Source organism: Thalia democratica, chromosome 8 (assembly GCF_965202585.1).
Source record: "Thalia democratica chromosome 8, ktThaDemo2.hap1.1, whole genome shotgun sequence".
Taxonomy (NCBI): Eukaryota; Metazoa; Chordata; class Thaliacea; order Salpida; family Salpidae; genus Thalia; species Thalia democratica.
Genome location: NC_139172.1, coordinates 31,505,947 through 31,527,061, shown reverse-complemented (window position 1 = coordinate 31,527,061; position 21,115 = coordinate 31,505,947).

The following is a 21,115-nucleotide window of genomic DNA, read 5'->3' as shown; positions in this document are numbered from 1 at the left end:
AACAACATACAAAAAAAAAGAAAACCTTAGCAAAAATTCTAACAACACTTTCAGTTCATGTAAGCTAGATTTCATATTCATAAAAAACTACTTACTACTTTTCGTGCTTTCAATATAAATCAATTTTTCAATATAATTATTTTAAAGAAGGTTTAACTGAGGCACTTTAACACACGAGAAAGCATGTCTGTCAAAAGCAAAATCTTTTGTCAATTTAAACTCCTGTTCAGACCATGTATCTTTTTCTACGTCGTAATACGCAAACTTGTGTTCTTGATAGTCACACACAAATATTTTTTCACCAACGAAAGTGTAGTAAGCTACATGTTTTCTTCCAGGCTTGTTGATTACAGCAAACTGTTGGCTGTCAGAATCAAATACTTCGCAACACTCTCCCCCAATCACAAACAGCTTGTTTCTAACAGTCAATTGAGTGTGATCATATCTACCGCTTACCATGCTCGGTATTTCAACCCATTCGTCTACTGTGTGGTCGTAAGCTTCGACGATTTTTAAACAGCCATGAAAATCGTTATATCCTCCAGAAACCACCATTTGTCCTCGATAAGCCGAACAAGCTGCAGATTTTTTGTCATGCTTCATCTGGGAAATTTTTCTCCATTTGCAGTTTATTGTGTCAAACACCCTGTCGGTATTTTTCTGCCAAGTTCTAGCAAGACTCTTATATCTGATGCCTCCGCAAATATAAATTTTATCTATCAAACCACAAGCAGTAAATTGTTGATGATATACACCATTGTCCGATACACACTCCCAAGTTCTAGTAAGCGTTGAATATTTATCAACTGATGTTGTGAATCCGATTTTACGTGGTTTGCTAAGACCGTAAAAAAAGTAAATTTCACCTTTCAAGTAAACTGCTTTGAAATACGCCCGTTTTTTTGGCATCTGTAAAGCATTAGTTTTGGAATTACATAAGTTTTTACCATCAACTTGATGCACACTTCTTAGATGAAAACCACCATTGGAGAGACCTCCACAAATAAGTATATTAAACATATCTTGATCACAGTATCTGTAACGATTAGCAAAGTCACTTGGGCGGTAATTGTTTTCCTCATTTAAAACATTTTCAATTATTTCAGCACATTTATTATCTTTTTTTAAAGAAAAACATCTAATTAACACATATTCCAAACTGCTTTTTGGTATCAAACGTAAACGGACTTTTAGCAAAAGATCGTTCGCAAAAACTCTTCTTACTTCATTGTTATGACTCAACCAATAGTTAACTGCATGCAATACTTCTATTTCAGATGTAATATGCAGTGAAGAACTTGAAAGTATTTTCGCAATGACGGCAAAACTTAGCTGTAGAAAATTTTCAGTTTCGGAAACAACAGGAAAGAGGCGCTCTATGTAGCAAAAAAAAGCATCAGAAAGATTTGACAAGTTATAAAAACGAGCTATCTCATAAAATGTAGTCACATTTCGATAGGTTGTTTTGTTATCAAAAACCTTGCTAGCCTTATTTACTTCATTCTCATTCAGAAAAATTTTGCTCAATTTTAGAGTTGAAATGAGTTCCACACCTTCTGTTGAAAAGAATTAAATTTAAAATTGAAATTCTATTTTTGTTTTTTAGTTTTTTAAAATTTTACAAATTTCATTTTAAATATTTTTTTTTTATCTGCACATTTTAAAAGGCTTACTTTTAAACTAAAAAGAAAAATTTTAAGAGCACGGGTAAATTTAGCTGATTTAGGTCACACAAAGGGACAACAGCTAGACCAGAGATGGTAACAAGCGTCGCAAATTAAATATATCACTGTCAAAAAACCCCCCACAGTAGGATTTCAATCTTAAATGTAAATAAACTTTTAAAAATAGTAAATAGGTTAAATCTTTTTAGTTTCATCAATTAAACCTTTGATTTATTTTATAGCCAAAACTTAGTACTATATAGCTATTTCTTTAGAACAATTCAGCCTATAGTTTACAATTCTTATTTGTAGACAAAGCATGCACAAAACAAAACTTTATTTTGTATACGTAAATAAATTTGGTAAATAAGACAAAAAAGTATCTATCTAAAGATGTGGTTTCTAACTTTTATTGATTAATAAAGATATTAAAGCTTTTAAGTCTAAACAACCTTGAAGAACTAATGTATCTAACTTGACAAAAAATAAATACAAAAAAAAAACAATTAATAAATAATATTTATATACCATTTGCAACTTAATATCAATAGGTTCATTTTGTTTTTTATATTTTATTACACAAAGCTTTTCAAATCATACAACATTTCTTTGTCAAGTGATAAATTTTAAATGAAATTTGAAAAAATTTTTGTTGAGTCAATAGCTTAAAAATAACTTTAAATTATGACGTATGAATAAATTAAAATAAATACAAAAAATAGAGATTCAGTAATTAAAACTAAAGGCATGTTTATTAATAGATTGTTAATAATTTTGTTTTACCATTTAATGCTACTTGCGTATTTAAGTTAGGTCGCTCTTCTTCAATCAATATTGATTCCAGGCTTTAAAGTTCGCTTTTCTTACATCGTTTTAAAACTTTAAAATTTTGAACAATGTCAGAGTTTTGACAGGATGTGCAATTAAAAAGATGTTTAAATATTGCGCTGTTTTTATCTGTTCCGCAGTGGTCTGTAATTCGTCGGAATATTTGCCGTGATGTTTCTCCAATGTAAGAGATGCTCTAATCTGCAGAGCAGGTATGTTTATAAATAACATTTGCGTCAAATACTTCCGAGCATTTACTTTTGTTGCTGAAGTAGTCAGAAACCTTTTTGGTGGTGTAGGCCGGTTTAATACTAATGTTGTATTATATTGTATTATATTATTAATATTTATAAATATAATATTTATAAATATACCTGCTCTGCAGATCAGAGCATCTCTTACATTGGAGAAACATCACGGCAAATATTCCGACGAATTATAGACCACTGCGGAACAGATAAAAACAGCGCAATATTTGAACATCTTTTTAATTGCACATCCTGTCAAAACTCTGACATTGTTCAAAATCTTAAAGTTTTAAAACAATGTAAGAAAAGCGAACTTTACAGCCTGGAATCAATATTGATTGAAGAAGAGCGACCTAACTTAAATACGCAAGTAGCATTAAATGGTAAAACAAAATTATTAACAATCTATTAATAAACATGCCTTTAGTTTTAATTACTGAATCTCTATTTTTTGTATTTATTTTAATTTATTCATACGTCATAATTTAAAGTTATTTTTAAGCTATTGACTCAACAAAAATTTTTTCAAATTTCATTTAAAATTTATCACTTGACAAAGAAATCTTGTATGATTTTGAAAAGCTTTGTGTAATAAAATATAAAAAACAAAATGAACCTATTGATATTAAGTTGCAAATGGTATATAAATACGTTCAAAAACCTTCCTATAATAGTACTAATAAATAATAATGTTGAATAAAAGATCAAATTACAAAGAAAGATTATTACATGTTTAAAAGTTTTTCTATTCTTTTTTTAAAACTTTAAGCTAAAAACAATTTATGAAGAACTTCATTTTTTGTTATTGAAAAAAAAAGGTAATATGTAAAAATAATATTATAAACAGTTTTAGTTTTACAATCAAGGTGTTAAAATTGTTTAGTACATTGTAAATTTAAACTTATGAAATTTTATCCAATGTAAAATATGAGAAAAAAAATTAGCTATATTTTCTTACTTTAGCTAAATTATATTCTAGTTAACTACGTTGAAGTAATTTTGTGCACAACGGAAAACAGTTGCATTTTGTTCACAAAAAAGGTATTTATTAAATAACTCACTGAACCCAAGTACTTTTTTAAATACTCTAAATCTTAAGTAATCTATTTCAGAAATCACAAGTTGCTATTGTAAGAAGAAAGCTACTATGAAACTGAAATAAAAAGACTGCTTGAATGCTATCTGTCTTTTTCACATTTTAAGTTAATGCAGTAAAGTCTTTTAATTGTTTTAATAGACAAATGGGACTTAAACCACAATTAATATAATTCAATCAAACCATCAAAAAAAAATTGGCCAAAAATATAATTTTGCTTTGCGGGCAACATTTATATGATCGCGGGCTGAGAATGTTCCTTGGCTGGCTGCAATCTAACAAAACGTGCTCGCGGGCCGCAGATTTACCCTACGCGGGTCGCAGTAGACCCGCGAGCCCAGTTTGCCGACCCCTGATCTATACAATAATTTTTTATGTCAGTTCAAAATTTAACTATTTATAATGTACAAATGTTAAGATTTTTCCAGTTTTTTTTTTGTAATTTTTGTTCAAAATTCCAGTTTTTTTTTAATTTTTCATATTTAAAGTTTTTCTAGGAATTTTTTTGCAACCCGGTGTTTGACAATAGAATAAAGTAGTATGCTTTTACAACTTTCTTAGAAGTATTTTGTTTATACACCGCATCCAAGCATAAACAGTACATGACAAAAATTTTGATACTTAAAATAAACATTATAGATAACTTTTGTGGACAAGGTTCAGCTGTAACTTAAACACATAAAGTTAGTCATAATAGAAACTTTTATGAGTTTTGGCATTGCAGATAGTTTAAAAAGAAATGATCAAAAACACGAAATTAAATTATAGTCACTGAATTTTGAAAAAAAATTGATTGCTTAAATATTAAAATTTGCACAACTAAATTTAGTTTTTATACCTATAACTTAAAAAACGTTAACAGTTAATAATTGTTAAGTTCTATAAAGACCTTTCAGAGATAGTAGCATGTATGACCAAATAAATTTGAAGCTAAAATTATTTTAATTTTAGGTTAAGCACCGTAAAAATATAAATCAATAGCGTTTTGTGACTTTACATGATAATAAACATACAAAATATTCCAACCTAAATATAAATATACAAGTTATATTATTTAAACAGTTTAAATAAAAATAAAAAGTTTATGTTTAGTTTTCCATAAAATACACAAAAAAAGGTAACTTTGTAAAACAAAATTTATCTAGGATATTGTCGTAAAACAATTAATACTATCAAAGAAAAATAACATTTTTTTTTTGGGAGTTGAAATTTTTTCTAGCAAAAACTATAATAATGTAATTTTCAAAAACATAAAAAATTGCTTCTCTTATCTTTTGCAAGTTTTTACAATAAAATTATATATATTAGTGTTTTATTTTACCTGCTAAATTTAAATGAGTTTCCAAATCATTTTCTGTACCAGTTGTAGAAACATTGACTTTGCACATCTGAACAAAATTTTTTGTTTTCATATTGTTGCTACTGTGTTTTTCCTGTTTTAATAGCACATTATCACTTACTTAAAAAAAAATAGTTTGTTTTGAAAAGTATAATTTATCAAAACATATTTGCTTTTTGATGGGCAAATCACCACTATATTCTAATAATAAATCATGAAGGATGTTTTTTATTTGTAACAAAATAAAAAGTTTTTAAAAGATATTTTTTTTACAACTAGTATAGCTGCATTATTTTTCTTTTATCCTAATTCCACTACTTGTTAATTTAAATAAGCTAGTTATTCTTAGATAGTCGATTAAAATAAGAGTATTTTTACAAGTCAGTTATTTCATTAAGTTAAATATTAACTAACAAGTAACAGTTTTTATTAAATAAACTCAAACTTATGTAAATTAAAACTTCACAATTTTGGTTAGTTTTAGTGCAAATTTCAAATAAAGGGGTCATGAGCAACAAAGGGGCTTCAGGGGGCCATGAGGACTTAAATTGAAAATAACCTAGATATGGCGCTGTTAATGAAGAACAAAAAACAGTATTTAGCTTTTTTAGTAGGTTTTTGAGAAATGTTCTTGGCAGGGGCCATATATTTTTCAATTTCATTAAAGGGAGCCTTTTGAAAAAAAAAGTTTGGGGAACCCTGAACTACACTAACAAAAAAAAAAAAACAGTTTTTGGATAAATGTAGATTAGTGCATGTTTATTTTTCAATAAATACTTAATATCTATTTTTGATAAACTTATAATGTAGTGATAGACTGATAGAGTAATTAAGTGGCTACTTTCTAATAAAAATATTGCATAGTACTAGTATTTATTGTTTATAAAGAAATACATACTATACTAGGTAACACAAAAATTGAAATAAAATAAAAATTAAAGGCAACAACTCAAAAAGTTATATATATTTGAAAAAGTACAAAAGTGTATATACTATATAAGTTTAAAATATATCTACAAACACTTTTTTTGTTGAAAAACAAAAAAGTAATAAAATAAAGTAATTTATTACTAATAATTATCTTTTATTTAAAACTAATCGAGCTAAGTTTAGGCTCGTAGAAATCTCTACGTTTAAACTTAGTTTAAAAACATATCTGTAAACCAACTATATTTGTTGAAAACCACACATAGTGTACCAAGTTTGGTAGCGGGTCTGAATTGCACGAGGGGACTAAATTGCACGAAGACACAATTGCATGAAGCCAAATTTGCAAGAAGCCAAATTTGCAAGTAGCCAAATTTGCAGGAGGGCACAAAATTGCACGAGGGAACAAAACTGCACGATTTTCAACCGAGGGTCAATTTTGTAGTAGTTACATTTTTGCACGACAGTAAAATATACAGCAAAAAAATAAAAAAAAAAACAGAAGCAAAAAACTAAAAAATATGTGATAAACAAAAAAAAAAGTTACTCACCGAGGTCAAGGGTTAAAGTAGGGGTGGGCAACGTACGGCCCGCGGGCCGGATCCGGCCCGCAGAGTGATAATGACCGGCCCTGAACCGTTTTTTAAATTTTAATGGGATCCGGCCCGCGAGCGAAGTGATTTGTCTACAAATGGTCAATATTACAAAATAATTACAAAACTTTGTATCATATTTTTACAAAACAAAACTGTAAGAATTTGACTTTAAAAACATGCTAAAAAACTCTTTTATAAGTTAATGTGTACTTATAAATACACCATTGTGTCCAAATGTTTTGTGTTGTTCTAACCTAGTTGGAATATATTTTTGTCAAATTACCCCAGACAAAGTGCGATTTTAAGTGATATTTTACATACGTACCTTTGTTAGTTACAATGTCAATTCTATTTATAGACATTATTTAAGCATCTAATATGTCGTAATATAAATCTTAAGTTGTCAGATATGAGAAAGTTATGTGAATTTGAAAGGTTCTAAAAAGTTATATACTGTATCCATAAAATTAGACTCCGGCCGGATCCTGATCTCGACTTAAAATTAGTATTCATTCGGATTCGGATCTAAAAAGTCATTATTCGGCTGGCTCCGGATACTGGATCTGATAAATCACTAATTCGAAATGCTTCGGCCCGCAAGAGACTAATTTTTTCCGGATTCGGCCTGTTGATTGAAAAACGTTGCCCACCCCTAGGTTAGAGTAACAGTGATAGTAAAAAAAAAACTAATAAAACTTAAAAAAAAAAAAAAAACTTACCGACCGAAGGTAAGGGTTAAGGGTAACAGTTATAGTAAAAAAAAAAACAACTAAATAAATGAAAAAAATCAAACAAATTAAAATCAATACAGAAAAAAAAACCGTCAAAAATGTCTGTGTCTTCGTGTAAAAGTAACCCTTCGTGCAAAATTACTCGTACAATTTTGTCCCATCGTGCAACTTTGAACGCTCGTGCAAATTAGACAGCTACCCACTAAGTTTACAGTAGTAAATCAGAATAAACTCAAAAAATATTTTTCTCATATAAAGCTAACTGAAAAAATTCAAATATTTTGTAAACCATCTTCAAACTTGTTGATATAAAAATAAAATTACAGAGGTAATGAAAAACTTTCGAAAATTAGGGATGAAAACAAAAACTTTGAAAAAATCTTCATATGATAAAACATTATGAATAGAAAACAAATTTATTGGAAACAAATTATATTAATATATAAATTAAACAATTTTTATCAACAGCTCTACCCTCTGGCCAACACCAATGCCAGGAACTTTTAATTAAACTTTCCTTAAATAAAAACAAGCACTTACCAGAGAATAATAATAAGAAACTATAAGACAGTAATTTTTTCGTTTTAAATAAATTTTATTTCTTGTTTTCTGCTTAATAAAAAGTTGTAAAAATTTTCCTGAAAGTTTTCCTTTTCTGCTGGAAATTTTTCATTAACAAGGACTTTTCTATTATAAATACACCTAATGTATTCAACCTCGTATTTCTAATCCTAATTTTACCTGTTTTTTAATATTTTCATTCAAAAAAACTTCTTTTCAGCATTTGTAGTTGACATAGGGGTTGTAATAATAATCTTTCCAAAACTCACTATTTCACCAAAAGTACTATCTAAACCTTATTTTTGAAACATTATATATAAATATATATTATAAACCTTATTTTGAATAATTTTTCCACGCTTTTGTTACACAAGCTATTGCTTTAGAAATTAATTTTAAATTGTCGCCATAGTTTACAAATATTAGTTGAAGGCTAAAATTTCAGAAATATTACTTGAAGTTACCTATTGCAATTTCGAACAACTTATATAGATTTATGCAAATTTTATATTTTATTCGCGACTGGTTTCGGTGGCAAGAGATTGCGACCTTTTCAAGCAAAAATAAAATATGAAACTGCAAGTTAATAATAATTTAAATAAAGTTTAATAAAAATAAAAATAATAATAAAAATATGAAACTCTTTTTTAGTTAAGGCAAATAACTATAGAACAACTTATATAAAAAGATTTCTAGATATCTTTCTTCAAACAAACATCAATTTTACTAATAACCTCACTTGCTGTTTCCTGGACGTCAAAAGGAAAATAGCTAACTTTGATACCTTTTATATACTCTTTAAGTTCCCTGAAGCTATTCTTCACGGAACTTGCTGTAGATCTAAAACTTTATGACCTAAAACAAATAAATTTTACCTGAGAAAAATAGGTTACAAAAAATAATATCTTTAGTAAAATGAATCACAAACTTCTTAGCCTTAAAAACAGTTTTCTTATTTTACTCTCGGTAGATACTTCATGAAAACAAGCCTTGTATTCACTGAAATAGGAAACTAACTCTTTATAAGTTCCACCTAGTACTAGATCCTGTTTGTAAAATTCCGTCCAAAATGAGTTATCTTGAGTTTCAAGAATATTCAAACTAAGTTTAACTATTTTAATTATAAGTTTTGAAAATATTTTAAGTTTTTATTGCACATAGGAACTCAAGTGATAAATGAGCACAGTAAATACTATTTAATCATCCAGGTAATTATAAACTTTAAAAAGTTTTATATAAAACACATTTACTTATAATTTAAATATTCATTTTATAAAGCTATAAATTTGTTCAAAACTTTTTCAGTTCATTTTTCAAGTATTCCTTATTAGCATTCAAATTTTTATAGGACTTTAACATGAGTTTTTTATGATAAAAAGACTTCGTACATTTAAAGAACATAAAAGTTAGTTAAAACAGTAACTTTCAATTTATTTAATTGTATTGTGCAAAATATACACTATATAGATTGTATTTAGTGTGAGTAAAGGAATTGAAGCTTTAAATAATCATAGTCTATAAATGAAAAAAAATTCCTAAATTTTTTATAAAAAATAATAAAATTATTCAAATAGCTCTTTACATTTCAGTAAATTGAGTAATATTATTTAGTTGAGACAAATAACTATATGTAAAATTCGACTAAAACTTGTGCAAACACTGATTATGTTATTTTAAATAATGTTGTATATAAGTTATGTAAATCACAGAACAACTTTGTTAAAAGTTTTTCGACTTTTCAGTTGACTGTTAAAATTAATATCAGGGTTACGACTTGTTCAGACATGAAAAAATCATGAGTAGCCGGAAACTAGCCTGAGTGTATAAGAAAACACTAGCCTAAAATCATAAAAATAAATAATAATAATAAGCATAATTATCTGAAATTACCCAAACAGTAATAAATAAGCTAACATAACTTAATTAAATTTCAATAATTAAATAAAATTAAATTTTAAAGAGTTGTTTTTTAGTCACAAAAAACTAGCCTGAAATTTAGAAATAACCAAAAAGCTTTAGTTTTTTAGAAAAGTCAGCCTAGATTGAGCCAGTTTGTTTTGAAAACTATTTTGAGTTATTTTAAGTCTGTGGAAACCCTGTATAATGTTCAAAATACTACATTTATTAAATCTCATTCAAGTTAAATACAAACATTAGAAGTTTTAAGGTCAACTTTGTATCTACATGATATTGTATGCTAATTAAACAATGATAAGATTAACTGAATTCACAAAATTGAAATAATAATATGGTGATCAGAGCTTATAAAAGTTCAAAGAAAATAGTAAATGTAATACTTTTACAAACCGTTTTTGTTCTTAAGTGTGCTATAAATATTAAGCTAGACTAACCTTTATGCTTTGAAAACAAAATTTTTTTAATATTTTTTAAATTAGTTCAAAACATGTAGTTTGTCTATATAGAATTTTAAACTTGCTGAAATTAATATTTTTTAGCTAAAAGTGTTGCTAGTCTTGACAGAGTTAAGTAGTTTTTTTACAAATGAAGTGTCAATTTATTTGTTAGTTCTTCTTAAACTACTCTATCAATCAGTGTTAAATAAAACATCATTGGTTAAAAATACTTTGGCTAAGAAATTTTAACTATAAAAATTATTAAACATTTTTAAGTTTGTAATGCTGACTTATTTTTTAAATACAAATGGTTTACTTAAAAAACACTTCAATAGTACATCCTACCAGTAACACAAAATAATAACATAATAAAAAATTAATAGTTAAAACTAAAACTTAAGTAAAAATGTTTCATTTAAAACATGATTTTTCTTCTCTTATGAGAATTTAAAAAGTTTCAAAGTTCAAAAATAAATGTTTTAAACTAAAATTAAAGTATTAGCTATAGTTTACCAGGGCAAAATATAAAATTCTTCCTAGTTCTTTTTTAATTAAAAAAATTAAGTTAAAAAAACTTTTCTCGAATTATAATTTGAGAAATAATTTTTGTTTTACGAAAAATTTCTATTTTAATTAATTATAATATTTCTCTTTTAATTAAAAAAAATCATTATCTTCGTAACTTAAAGTCATTTAAAACAAAATGCCACAATATTGAATTAGTAAAAGTCACATATCAAAATACTTTAATTTTCTTTTAGTTTTACTTTTTTGTTTTTATTCTTATCAAAGTAAAACAATAACACATCAGCAGTTTTTTAATTTAATTCTTTTATTCAGATTTTTTCTCATATAGTTTTTTTCTTTAAAATGCAGTAGTTTTAGACTTACAAAACAACTAAACAATTTGTTTCTGTAAATGACACTTGAGGTAAACTTTATAAAAAAAACACATCTATAGTAACATTTAAATCAAAGTCTTACCCATTCAGAAGATCAATTTCTACCTTAATTATGTTCAAGTATTGTTATAATATATATTAGTTACAAAATGAATCAAAAGTTCGTACATAAACTATCACACATATATGAAAAAATATTTTTATTACATGTTTCATTATGCTTACTTACTTAGATATTAATTTCTTTCTTTCATATGTTAAATATTTTATGGTTATTTCAGCACTAAACTCACTTTACCTAGTTTCAGGTAAACTTTTGTAATCTAATTCCTGTAAATTTTAAATTTAGCGTTTATTACAATACCTTAATACTGTTTTATAAGTTAATGTTTTTGTAAGTTTCTTTAGTTATTTTACTTATGGTTTTAGTTAAGTATGTCTCTCTCTACGCTCTCGCTACTTACAGCAATTATCTTAAAATCTTAAAAATAATTCTACAATAAATTTAAACAACACAAGTTCACTTTTATTAAAATATTATCTCATTCTAAATTTGTCAAATGAATATGACTGCCAATCAACATAAATAAGTTATAAATTTATAGTAGTTTTATAAACTAATTTATCCCTGAAATTATTTTTACTTGCTCGTGTCATTATTACAATTGTAATTATTTAAAGTTCGTCTTGAGGTAAAGGTAAATATTAAGACTATTTTTCACAGATTTTTTTACCTAAAATAAAGTCAAACCTACAGAACTTATTTGACTTTAAAATAGTATTGTTACTTCAAACAGTTGCAAACTAACAATAAGTAAAAGTGAAGCAATTATTTGTATTCTAATTATCTATAGGGTTAAAGTTGTAGAATATAAACTTATGTGCAGCAAATATTTCTTTAATATTTTAGCATTTAAAAATTAGCTTATGTTAAAGCAGATTCCAGTAATTTTTTTGCATGATGTTATATTTATAATATATTACTTTCAAAAAGTCAAACGAACTGATCCTGACTACTTAATCTCAATCATTCAACCACAACATTACTTTACTTACAGTTCAAGTTATCTTGAAAAATTTTAGTTGTAGCAAAAATTTAAAACAGATTTTTTTTTTACACGTATTTAGATACGATACGTGTTATAAGCCTTGAAACTATAACATAATGCTTTAGTTTTTTTTTTCATTAAATCAACACTAAAATTGAAAACTATACAACTTATTCATTAAAGTTGTCTAAACTTAAAGGAGGTTTTCTAAAGTTTGATAGTGGTTTACTATAGCAATAACCACAAAATAAAGAACTAGTAGCTTAAGTATGATCAGTTTTAAGTTACTTATAAGAACAAAATGTTGGTTATAATTTGTAAAAAGCTGTCTTATGTATTCAATAAAATTTATAAATATAAATAAAATAACTAGAATAAAATATTTAATCACGCTTCGTAATTTAGATTTATGCTTATATCTTGACAAGCTCATAAAGTTGTAAAACAGTAAGTATAAAGCGTTTTAGTAACTTTTGATAAATTTTGTATAATTTATATAATCACATAAATTACACATAAACAAGTAAAGTCTGTGCTACCCCACCTAAAAAATTTACCTTGTGCCACCCCTGAAGTTTACTATAGCATTTACGGTGGGTCCGCAAGCAACTATTGACCATTTTAGTGACTTTTAATTAAATCAAGAGTACAATAAAACAAAATGAAATATTTGGTTTTATTCTGCTTTAAGTACGTTAAAAGTTGTGTGAACATAAATTTAGAAAATTATTGCAAATTTTAAGTTAAAAACTAAGTCTAAAATAAAAAATTTATATCATAGTTAAGATCTACGACAACCAAGAAGTCTTACATTTTAACATAAACAAATATACATTTAATTCTTTTAATAGGAATAAGCGTGAATATAGTTTTATTCAGGGATTTCTATTTGATAGTAGATTGCAAGTAAATCAAGATGTTAACCTGTTTTTTGATAAGTGAAATAGTATACTGTTAATAATAATTATAGTGCCATCAGTGTATATATGTGACATTATAAATATCTTTTAAAATAGACACGTTTTCACGGTTTTTTTTTTACGTGATACTGACACTAATGTACATAAAAAGTTAAAACAGTAATAGTAATAGTATTTAAATCTAGACTTTATACGGTGATATAGTTTAATTTAATTGTTAAAAAAGCAACTATATAATAAATTATATTGATAACACTTTATCATTCCAAACATTTTGTTTAGCATCAAACATAGTATTTTTAAGTCTGATTTGTAATTACAATGTTTGTATCCAGAAAATTTACTTACTAATAGTTTTTAAGCATGTGATCTAGTCTTTGTAGCTTTATACGTAAGAATATGCACTCATCTTTCGTGGTCATATTTTTTATTTCAGATATTTACGGAAAAAAATGAGGTTTCAAAAGTTGATTAGTTAATTCTGACCAGAACGCACAGCAAACATATTATTGCAGAAATATAGGTGGCTATACGACTCAATAAGTAAAATCTGGCATTGAAGTTAAAGAAATAATGATAAGTGATTAAAAAAAAACTTTTTATGTAAATAAAATATTTATTAAACTCCTAACAAGTTTAAAAACACTCTTTAAAGTTTTTTTTTTGTAACAGCTTAATACGTATTTTTAAACTTACAATCAAGTTAGTCCAAGAGTTATATTTCTCTAAAAGGAATTTTAAAAGTGCAATTGAAGAATACGATACCAGACCTAAACAAAAGTTGTGTAGTATACAAATTTAATGACTTCTTAAAAAGAAGCCATATCGGTCAAGCTTCGAGGCATTTCAAAACCAGGATAAAGGAAAGTTTGTCTGTTTGCGTGTTGAAATTAGTTAAAAAAGAACCTGAAATTAAGACAACAGCAACCAAAAACGCAGCTGAAAGATCTTTAGTTGCAGAAAATTTACTAAATAATAGAGATTGTGATAGGAAACTTGAGATATCTAGATTTAAGATAATTTATCATTTTAATATTGTTTTTATCTCGTTAAGTTTGAGGCTATCTCTGTATTTTCAAAGAAACCAGAATTGTGCAAACAAAAAGAATTTGATTACAAGGTGTCTTTATTTAATTTAATTATTCATTTTGTTTCCATTAATAATACTTTAGTCTAATTAATGATTACTTTATACTGATTATTTATTGCTGTAATTATTTTGTCAGATTTAAACTTTTTGTTTTTAGTGAAAACGCTATGCATAGTTTTATGTTCTGTTCTACTGTAGGTTTATGATAAAAAGTAGAGAAATACGTAGTAAACTGTAACAAATAAAACTTTAGAGATTGTTTTCATACTTGTTATGTATTTAATCAAACGCTAGTAAAATTTTAAGTTAAAAAAATAACTATCGTTTAACTAGAACAGTTATTAAAATTTTTATATTATATATACAAGTGTTATAGTAAATACTACAGAAGTTACCTAAACTATTTGTACAAGAAGACGTGTTCCATGCTTATGATTTGTTTGTACTAATTTGACAGTTTGACATTAAACATGAATTTATCACTTAACTTATGACTTTTATTAGATGTATCGACGAGCAAAACTACGAACAACTAATTGTAATAAAATAACAAGTTAAATACTTGATTTACTTATGTTTGTATAATTAGCACTAAAAGTTTATTGTTGTAAAGTTTACATCATTTCACATCGATATGCAATTATTAATTATACTCTTTTTTAGTTTTTATTCACTGTAAGTATAATTTTTTATAAACTTAAAACTAAAGAAATATGTTATTTCTACTTTTAAACGTATTACTTATGATAATGAAACAAATTTACACATTTAACAAATTTACAAGTTTAATATTACCCAATAGAATTATGTTGTAAAAAAAATGATAAAAACACTGTGAAAATTATAACTGAAAACAATAAATAAATTAAATACAAACTAAAAATTTAAAGTTTTCCATTGTATCACGTTTAACAATTGTTGCTAACTTAAAATACTAAAAGACAAAAAAAAATATTTACAAAGAAAAACTTTGATGCTTTCAATTGTACACTAATTTCATTGATTACGTGCTATTAAATGTTTTATCTGTGTAAATAATTGAATATTAATAAAATGTAGACAAATAACATTAACTTCATCTAAGCTAATAAAATATAAGGTTTTTTAAAACAGCTTAAGTTACAAAGAAAAAATCATAATTAATTTTGAAATATTTAATTTTATGTTAACAAAAATACTAAGTTACCAGACTTAGCATTTTTTATTCAATTACATAATGTAAATATTTTCAAAAAAATCAACATTTTTAAGTATTTATGAACAGCTTTTATTTTTTCTTATAAACAAATTAGTTATTACTAGATTTTATTTCACAAATAAAAAGTACTTGTTGGAACTATTTTTTATAACTACATTTTAAAAAAGAATTTTTAATTACCGAAATAGGTATATTTTTAAAAAGACTAAAAATTTAAGATTTAATATTTGAAAAAAAAAGCCAATTAGAAGATTTTCTATTGACTTTAGAATAATTTACAACTTTAGGTTTGGAAATAGAGCCCACTAATAATCTTGAAATATTTTAATTAGTTTAGTTATGTGGTATGTATGCTGTTTAATCTGTTCTTTAAGTTGATAGCTCGAAAATCTTAAGACTAGTGGTTTGTCTGTAATCCCGTTTTTCTTTGATATAGTGATTATAACAACTAATGAGTATTTTAGATGTTACTTTAAGGCATAACTAACCGCAAATTGAATTGTTAAAAAACATTGTAAAAAGTTTTGTTTCTACACATCTTAACTCGTCTCATTTTTCTTAGTAGCTGTAAATTCGTTATGTTGATTGTTATTCAATAATTTAGAAGTATTTAAAACCATCAAAAAATAGACAAAACTAGGTTTCACTCAATAGCTTAATAAAAATTGAATTCTGCTATTAAATTTAAGATTTTATTTTAAACAAAACTTTGGAAGTGATCAATCAAAGTTTGATGTGTGTTATGAAACAGAATATAGTTGAAATAGAAGATGAAAATGTATACAAACTCGTTTACATGTTTTAAATCGCAAATCCAAGTTTTAGTTTGAAAAAACTACATTTTCTATGCTACTTGATAGTTTTTTTTACGTATTTAAATAAAACTCTATACATAGAAAATACAAGTAGTCCTTTTAAATAAAGATACAACTCTATAATGTTTAGAAAACTTTTTTTTTAAGTAGACAAAATTTTTGTTCGACTTTTAAAAAATATTTGTTTTAACTAAAATACTTTTAAAACTTTTTATCAAAATAGTTCAACCATTTTTGTTTCACTTTAGTTTTGAGAGTATGGTTAGAAATAGATTTTTCGATTAGAAAATTTTTCGTGGTATGAAAATATTTTTACATATATTTATAAATACCTATATTTTCAATTTACTACAACCTACATTAAAATGCAAACTTTATTAGTTTAGCTTATTAAGCTGTGATAAATGTTAAACTTCTCTATTCACATTTTCTTATACACTCTTTTTATTTTGTATACCTTGTAATAAATCTTAACTATTAGGATTAAGGGTTTAAAGGTGGTTTTTACGTCACACGTTTTTACATAGGGTTTGTTTTATTGCGTTTTTTAGATGATAATCAGTTAATTCAAATATTGAAAACTATGCCTAACAAAGGTAAAACATAAAAAAATAAATAAAAAAGTATAAAGAACTAGCTTTTCAGTTGATACTTTTAATCAAAAAAACATAACAGTTTACGAAACACATTACCATATACTTACAAAAAAATAATTAAAAAGTAATTAAATAAAAACTGAAGCTGCTATTAGAAAATTTATTTTGATAATATTTCTGACTAGTTTTTAAACAGGGTTGTGGTTTTGCTTACAAGTTTAAAGTTCATTAATTTGTTTTTAAGTTTTTAACAGTTTTTCTAAACTTGTAAAACTACTTGTTAGCATACTAGGTACAATATTTAAGTGATTAGAAATATATAAGTTATATTTGATCATCAGCTAACTAGTTCTAAATTAATAGATTTTTTAAATATTTGTTGTAAAATTAAGTTAGAAATTAATTGTTTTTGAATTATTTTTTGTCAAACGTTTTACTTTTAAACAATTTAGATCGAGCTTTAGTTTGATATTTTTGTTTTAAAAATTTCAATAGCTTACACAATTTCACTTAAAGATTTTTTTGAAAGAACGAAAAATATAATCTTAACAAATATATTTCAACTCAATCGCTTCTAAGCTATTTCTATCATTTGTTAACAACTATACTGATAGAAAAAAAAAAATTACTACAAAGAAAGACAAGTTTAAAATATAAACTAAATTTTTATTTCTTTTCTACAACAACTTTTAGTTAACAAAATATACTAAGAGTTAAGACAATTCAAAAAAAATACAATGCTATTTATAATTCAGCTTAAATATGACAATTCAAGTTTTTATTTGAACTAAATGTTTCAAACTTATTTATTTCTTAAACGATTGAAAAATTTAATGAAAGTATGTTTTTAGCTTAAACTTAAAAATAAACTTTATTCAAAATAGTGCTCTACTAACCAAGCTTTAAAAAACAAAAAGAGTTGAACATTAACGAAAGAACTTAGTATTAAACTTTGAAGTGTATATATATATATATATTTATAATAGTTAAACTAACTTCTCTATGGTTTTTGAACTAAAAGTCGAAAATATTATTTTTTTTTACTGCAAGTAAAAAACCAAGTTATTAGCAATGTAAAGGTTAACACAAGATTAAGATTTCTTTTAAAATTAAATTTTTAAGGTAGTATACTCAGGCATAAAAAAATTTATAACCGACTATCACTTAATTACAAAAGCCGTCTTGTTGTGCTAATGTTGATTAGTAATTAATTATAATCAACTAAACATAGGCTTCTTAATGAGGTGGTTTACAGCTACTCAAACCTTTGAAGCGTACATTTTGTTTGTATTAGTTGCTGATTAAGCAAGTTTAAAGTGTACAAATAAAAATTTAAACAAAAATAAATCTTTCTTCAAAAAGTTTATTAAGTATGTTAGTAATTATTATTTTTTTAAAGTTTTGTTATACTATAGCTTATTTTTATTAAACGTTTGGTAAAAAATTGTATTTGAAATTTAAGCTTTAATTTATAGTGTATGTTAGATTAAAAAAAAAAAAAAAAAATTTGTTAAGTTAAGTTTGGGTAAAACTAAAAAGTTCCGTTTTAAGTTAGAATTATTATATAACAAGCTTGATAAATCTAATAAATTAATATTAAGAATAACAAAACTTACAAATGAAACCAGTTTTATTAGTAAATGTTTTAAAAACTAAGTTACTATGAAAATGTAAACATTACTTTTTTGATACTAATACTATTTTTTTTATGTAGTCTTTTAAATAGGTAGTTTTAGTTTTTTGTCTTATCAATTTAAAAAAGGTTAGTCTTTATAAAAGCAATAGATAATATAATTTTCTTAAATTATTATACTTAATTAGTTATACTAAAGTTTCTAAAAGTTTTTATGAAAAACCGTTGGTAGTTATGGCTTAAAGGAAAAGAATAACGCATTGTAAAACCTTTTTGTTAACGTAAGTGCTAAACTTGTTTCAAACTTCAATCTTTATAAATATCACAAACAGACCTTTGTAATTTCTACAAAAAACTAGAACTTTTGAAAAATTTACCGGTATTTTTTCTCGTTTTATTTTAAATAAAGCTTCTTTGTAACGCGATAAAATGTAATGATTGGATTTATTGTGTAATCTTTACAAAAGCACATTATTTCAAGTCATTGACAAAAAATTTTACAAAGTGTAACTTATATAAAAATTGACAGCATTATTGGCTTTTTAGTCTTGTTATTATTTTTATTATTGAGAGATGGTAAAAAAAGCTTAAATATCGGAATAAAAGACTGTTTGAACAAAAATAATTCATTTTTCATATTGGTCCGCATACTAATCAACAAAATAAAAACTTTAAGAGGATACGAATTTACATAAAAGATAAAATAACAGAGTAATGGTACTTTTTGATATTTATAAAACCTAGAAATTATTCCTTTACCATAATCGTCAATAAAAATACACTTGTTGGATAAGAAAATAAAAGCTTCAAACATACCTTCGGCATTTTAGGCGCCGACTGAAATTTTAATTAATTTAATTTCGCTGTTTATCAGTATTTAAATCTCAAAAAAAAAAACTAGTTTTTCTAGTTAGATTTTTTAAAAAGCTACGTCATAACTTTAATAATACCTAAAGTATGCGTAAAACCGTAAGTATTTAAACTAACGATAATGTCAATCTACTGGTTTGAAAAGTATTAAAGTTAGTAGTATTCGGTTCTCAATGCTTTATAGGATTTTATACTTTTAACTTGTTACGTAAATTTAATTGGATTTGTTATCAAAAAACAAAGATTCATAAAATATATTTCAGTAGTTTGAGAGAATTGATTAAAGTTGGTCTAAATAAAACAAAATAATTTTTTCATAATTATTATGCCAAAAACTTTTAGTTTGCTTTTACTAGAACCTAAAAAGTAAGATTTGTAGGTTTCTCAAGAATTTTACTTAAATGTGAAAGTAAGAAAATGCAGTAAAACTTCAACTTGTAGCTGTAAATTTTTCAAAACTTGCATAACTAATAATTTTAGACTGCAGTATTGCGGTTACCAGCTTATTAAATAACTTGTGTGTAATTTAATGTAATTCATTAACTTGAACACCTGCGTTTTCGTAATGTTAATGCTATCAAATATTTCAAACATTTAAAAGTCATTTAAAAGCTATTTCAGTTTAAAATTTATACTTAATATTAGAATGTTTTCAGACTTTTTAACAAAAACACTCGACAAAAAATATTTAATTTTTTTATATTACAACCTAATTAAACTCAAGTTATTCAATTTCTTTCAAAAGTAAAGTTTTAGAAATATCTGTTCACAGTATTAATATCTTTTTGTTAATTGAAATATCTGAAGTTTGAACCCTAAACGTTTATTAGAAGCTTAGGCTGTAACTTATGACCAGAAACATTATAAGTATGTGAATAGTATAAGTATGCAGAAATTTTTTGGCCTTTAAATAAACACAAGTTATTTAAACCTACCTCTTGTATAACACCTCTGTGTGACATTTCTCTATAGTGTGAAAACACTGTAAAAAGATAACTTTGTTAAAAAATATTTTGTCTCATTCTCTTATAAGAAAGGAATTTGTTTATTTGCTTGTTTATCAAAACCATATACGATTTTCTTCAATTGCTCAAAATGTTTTAAAGAAATAGTCTATGTTTTTATTTAAACTTCCATTTTTAAACTAAGCAAGAAAAGTACATCTGCCTTATTGTTTTGTAATATTTAATTGTTTTATGTTTCGACTTTTGCAAAAAGTTCGACTTCCTTTTGCTTTTGTTAAAATGAATAGACTTAACAAGTGTGTAAAAACTTTATACCTACTATTTTAAGTCGCATGTAATATTTCTATTCAACGACTTTATTTTCTATTGTCACCTGTTATGAAGTACTTTAACAAACGGATGTTTAATATTCGCAAGCCATGCATGAATTTGTGAACTTTTAGATATTTGAAGGATTTGAAAAAAAGGCATGTTTAACGAAAAGTTTCTACTTAAAAATGTCCTTAAATTAGAACAGTATTAGCAATTGTAAAGATAAACAAGTTTGTTAATCTATAGTCTAGTTGATAAATGAAAAAGTTATAATTTAATTATAAATATTTAATGTCTTCTTAACTAGAAGTTTGAATTAAATATAAAAGACAAAATGTCATTATATTTTGTTCTAAGAAGCTTACGTTCTATTGAGTGTAAAACACCTAACAAAGGCATTAAAGTATTAATACGATTTCCA